Here is a 6000-nt window from a genome sequence, read left to right on the forward strand (position 1 = left end):
GATAACACTTTATGGATATGGATAGCAAGATACAAGCATTTAAAATGTTTTTATTCCCTTTAGTTTTATACACAGGCCAGACATTTTTATAAACCAGAGGAGAAGTTGTGGATAACAATTTATAAAGAGCTGAATGATTTTATCTTGGAGGGGAAGACAACCAGAGTCAAGAGGGAAAAACATGATTCATCCAATAGAACAAGGCAGTCTGGGATTACTCAAATTGTGGGGGTATTTCAGAGCTACACAGTTAAGGCTCCTATACATAGCACAAGCAGAAACCTATGATTCAAAGTGGAAAATAATGATAAGGAAATGGGGGAGGGGGGCTCAAGAAACAAGAGACTGGGATTCTGGATGCAGATCATTAAGGAGAATAACAGTAACCATACAAAATATTATATTCATAAAGTAGTAGAAAGTATTCTAAGAACTAAGCCAACAAGGGAATTGAGAAGGGAGAGTCTGCCGCTACAGATTACTGCAATTAGGGATACAGACAATAGGCAAGAAGGGTCTGGAATTTACTGGAGAAAAATAGGCAAAAGAACCAAGGTATTGGGTGTAAATAATTAGAGAGGGAATGACAAGAGGCTGAGAATTTATTTGGAATGCAGGCTAGAGACTGCCCTCCCTATCAAGGATTGATATCAGAGCATAGGCAAAGAGTAAGAAACGAGGATCCTAAACAAAAGACCAGCACTGCTAGAGTTTTAGTAGAATCTATAACAGAAGCTGCTGTTAAAAAAGGAATAATTGGTACAGCATGTAAAGTATTGCATAACTATAAGAATCTATCAGAGGAGGTTATAAAAGATTGGGAAGAGAGATTGGATAAGCAATTCACAAAGAAACAATGGGAGATATATGTCTATTTTCCAAATATGCAACGAAGGCTAGAAGATTTAGGATCTTTGCATGGAAGTGTTTAAATAGATATTTTTATACCCCATGTAGAATGCAAATAATTTTTCCTCAGGTAGATAATGTTGGAGGTGTGATGGGGAAGAAACAGGTAACTGGGAACATACTTTCTGGGAGTGTAATGAGTTGGCAGACTTTAAAAATTCTTTGCAGACTACTCTGTCAGAAATACTGGGTGAGCAAATTGGTATGACTAAGGAATTTATTTTTTCGAGGTATGATACAGAATCGGAATTACCTAGACATAGTAAGGCATTACTCAGTCTAATTATGGTGGCTGCCAAAAAGCAATTACTAGGAAATGGAAATCAAAGTCTAAACCAACTGTACTAGAAGTAGTGAATATAGTGGCAGAGAAAACATCTGAAAATTGGATCTTTAGAAAATGGTAGAAGCAAATTACATAAAAAAAATAGAAATTGTGGGGAATGATATATGCATACAAAGAATGAGGTTTAAAAGAAGGAAGGATATGAATGAGCTATGTAATGTTTGACTGACAGTAACTAAATAGATTCTAAGTGATGTATAACGTTTGCAACTAAAAATTATCATTTGTTTTCATTTATATAAATGTATGATTGCCTATAAGTGAGAAATTTAATAAAGATATTTCTTGTTTAATAAAAAAAATACATTTTTAACAAGCATTCACTGCAGGTGGCCCACATGAAGATGAACCAATAGTGAGTCAAGTATCATACTTTGTGGTGCCCATACAGTGGATGCAGGTGGGGAGAATACAAAACATTATCCATAACCCCCCAAAAGGGAAAAGTAGGCGTTAGAGATCAAGTGAAGGTATCAGGTGGCAACATTCTAAAGCAGTGAATGCCAAAAGAAGCTTTACCCCTGGCTGGGGTTGCAAGCTGTAGTGCTTGGTAACAGTATGCATTAATGACCAGGTGGCTAGACCACAGGTTTTCACAACTGTTAACTTCTAGTACTTGTTTCAGTAATGTGACATCTTTCCTTTTGAACTGAACCTTGACTAAGAGTTATGAAGAACTGCGCCATGATGTGTCCTGCTATGGTTTCATAAGTTCATAGGAGATTACTAGGCTAACACCTTAACAGTACTTACAATCCTCATCAATATAACCCAATTTTACCCAATATATGGTCTCTACGGCAAGAAGATGGCATGGGTTTGTGCCTATGCATTGAGTATCTTACAAATTGCCCCTGTCTGTAAGGGACATAGGCACTACCCCAGGTGAGAATTTGTGATTCCCAATCCATTGATCCAAACTGCATTTGAAGAGGGCCAGGGAAAGGCTCTGCTTCATGTGAAAAGGAAGCCTATTCCAAAGAAAGGGCAATCTCTGAGACACATATCTGTCTCCAGCATGTTTTGTTACAGTCACTAAGTGTAGATCCCCAGATCAGATGACGCTTGTGCTGTTTGACTTGTAGATATGTAGCAGCTGCAACAAGACTAGATTTGGGAGTGCCTTGTAGGTCAGGCATAGGCTACCCCTTAGTAGTCAGTAGGAGACAGAGTAAAGGGCTTTTAGTCTATCCACAAAGGACATGTTGTTTACCCCCTGTATTTTCTTTGTAAGGAACCTCGAAGGTCACTGCAGCTACCGTAAGTGCCTAGTCAAGTACATGCCAAACAGCACATTGTACTCAATTATTGGTCTAATGAAGACTAACTAAAGCAGGACTATAATTTGCTTGGATCTGGATACCATACCTTTACCTGTAAGTTGTGCCACATAGGACGACTTCCTCATCACTGTGGAAATATGGCAGTCAAGGCTCAGGCTATCTAGCCATTGGTGTAGTTAGATCTCTCAGCTTTGAGTCTGTTCTTAGAGGTGTGCTATTAATGTTGTAATTTGCAGGGGTATTTGACTTACAAAGGGTATGTTAACGCATTTTCTCGCATTTAGTTTTAGACCAATCATTTGTCTGATCTAGACCCTCCTGAAGAATATTTATATCATTGTGGGATTCAGTGATTGCCCTCAGCTTGTAGTCATCAGCAAACTTTGTCATCCAGAGGCCTTCCACATTAGCCTTGACTTCAGAGAACTATATTCCAAGCAGGAGTGGTCCCAGCACTGAGCTCTGTGGCACACCACTAGTAACTGGCCTCTTGCTTGATCTGGATTAACCCACATTAACCGTGTGTCCTGTCCGTGAACCAATTAGCTATCCATCTGGTGATGTAGGGATTTATGCCCAGTTTTGTGTTCATAAAACCTGAGGGGAGAATTTTGTCAAATGCCTTGGTCATGTCAAGGTAGGCATTATGCACTATTTTACCCTCATCTACGGCCTTAGTAACTTTCTCAAAATCCACCAGATTCAGTACACATGACCTGCCTTTGACAAAGCTGAATAGGGTCAGATCCAATATTTGGAGGTTTCCTATGTCATTATTTATCAGATCCATGATTATTCTTTCCATGGCCCTAAATGTAAGACTAGTTAAGCTTATGGGTCTGTATGTGGTCCCCCTTTATGCAGAGGGATTACTGTTGCTGTCCTCCTCTCTACTGGGACAAAGTCATTCTGGAGACTGTGGTTAATAGAGTTCCTAAATGGCCTGATTTAAGCTATTTAAGAGGCAACCTGGTATATCATCAGGCCCCACTGAAGCAGAGTTTGTAGCTTTACAGAGCACTGTGGAACCTGTTCCATGGTAATAACTGGTGGTGGAATGGTGGAGGGTATTTCTTGGGGGAGAACTGGTGGTGATGGGGAGGTGAAATGTGAGATGAATTTGTTGGCCAGCAGATTTATTATGTTTTCCAGCTGAGTATAGGTGATGCCATCTACAACTAATTCCACACATTGTTGGATGTTGCCCTTAAGACTGTGGGCATAACTGAAAAATGCCTTATGGTTATCATTAACTTTGGAGGCTATTTTTACCTCAAAATCTGCTTTGAGAGACTTAACTAGTTCCCTGATTTACTTGTTTAGACTAATGAGGGACTTTTTGCACTGTTGTGCACACTCCCTCTTCTTGACAGGATTTTCTTTTGTTGTACAACCTATTAATATTAATACCAGGGGTCCACCAGGTTGGCTTGTTTTTGTGGTTTGACCTGAGTTTATTTTGATCTGGTACTGCTGTTTTTATGCAGTTGTTTATATGGTTATATAGGGCTTTTGTATATGCATCTGCATAGGTCTATGTGTTTTCTGGATTTGGGGGAGCTTAGAAACTAGATATACCATCCCTTAATAGGCACTACTTTACCTTAGAGAAGTTCGTAATGTTTTTGGAGTTAGGTGGGGGGATTAGTTTTACCTTTATTTCAAGGGAGAACCACTTTATGATCTGATCTTACCAGTGATGACATCACACTAGGGGGTGCAGCACTCTTCCATATTTGAGAGTACCAGATCTAGGCTATTTGTTCCCCCAGTGGGAGTGCAGACTAGCTTTTCTAGGGCATTTGAATTTGGAAAGTTAATAAAGCTTCAGGCCTGCAAGTTAGTGGTCATGTATGCCTCCGAGTTATTGGGGAAAGGGGGTAGTTAAAATCACCCATGAGTATAGTATTGGGGTGAATGGTGAGTGATTCTAGTAACTTCATGTATGATGTATGGATTTCCTAGTTCATAGTGGGGGATCTGTAGCTAAAAAGAATGTGGTAATGGATTTTTCCCATGGTTAGTTATGGAGTAGCGCAAGCATGTCATATTGTTTGACCAGCCTTCTGGTGTGCTTATCCTTTATGTAGATAGATACACCTCTACATTTTGTTCTTTCATGTTCAGTGGGTGGTTAGAATGTATGAAAGGCTTTATAGCCATGCATTGCTGGAGTGATTTTCATGGCTATGAACCATGCTTCAGTAACTGTATAGATGTCAGCATTCTCCAGGGTGAGGAGTGCTTCCAGAGAGTGCAGTTTCTTTTTGAGACACCTAGAATTGAGCAGTAACACCTTCAGTTTGCCCCGAGTAGCTTTTATGTTGGAAGGTTTGTCAGTGCCTAAAAAAAGGCACTATGGGGTGGATAATATTTTGGCCAATATCCAAAAGCCTAGAGATGACAGGTGACTATCCCTGGCAAGGCAGCATGGCCTGTCAACCTTGTCCTCCCAGGATGACAAGTATTGGAACTCTCTGGAATGACACCAGTAGCAAAGCCAATTATTAAAGTTGATAATTTTTCTGCTGGTATAGTGGTATCATTCTTGGAGATGGTAGAATGCTGCTCACTGCTAAGCTCATACTGGCCTGTTACACATATTCTGAAAGTTAAAGCATTTCTCTCAATATAGTCCAAGAAGGTTTGTCTCGGGTCATTCATCCGCATATGGACTATGAGTGAGACATACTGATACTTAGTACCTGAGTGCTTGCAGGATCAGGCTGATCCTGGCCCTAGACAGGCAACTAACTGCAACCTTTCCCTTATCCAGTCTGGTAAGAGGTACATCAGTGTGTCTCACAATGGAGTTTTTTATGACCAGAATATTGGGGTGTGGAGTGTCTCACCTTATGGGCTTGTAGGTGAGACACAGTGAAATGTGGCTTTGTGTGTTGTGATGGGAATTGACTTGTGTGCGTGAGGAGTTTCTGAGGACTACGCCTGAGTGGCCTTTGAGGTTTGGGAAAGTTACATGTGACTCCATATATCTTGGTATGTGTGTGTGTTCCTTTACAGGTGTGGCAAGTGATGTGTGTGAGTCGCTGACAACTTGTCTGTTGCTTTTTGTGTCTGTATGTGAGAGTATAGCCTCCAGTGTCAATGTGTACCTACATCTCTCACATACTGTATTTGTCTGTTTGAGAATTAAGTGGTTGTCAGTGTACATAAGGCAATTGTTACACTGCCTCAGGATGCCTGTGTCCACCAAACTGGATGCAGATGTAGCAGGAAAGTGCCCATCCATGGTTGCAGGTCGTAATGTGTAATTGAAAGGATAGGAGTGTTTGTAACAAGATGAGGGAAGGGTGCATATTTGGTGTAATGTACAGGTAATTTAACCAGTGCCAAACCAAATGCTGTCTGAGCAGCAATAGTCCTGGGTGCTATAATAAGGTAAGGTAGACCTAAATAGTCCTAACTAAATGTGTAAATGCTGCTCACAGTTCAAACTAGTTG

Source organism: Protopterus annectens, chromosome 6.part1 (genome assembly GCF_019279795.1).
Source record: "Protopterus annectens isolate FY-2018-M chromosome 6.part1, PAN1.0, whole genome shotgun sequence".
NCBI classification, from domain to species: Eukaryota; Metazoa; Chordata; order Ceratodontiformes; family Protopteridae; genus Protopterus; species Protopterus annectens.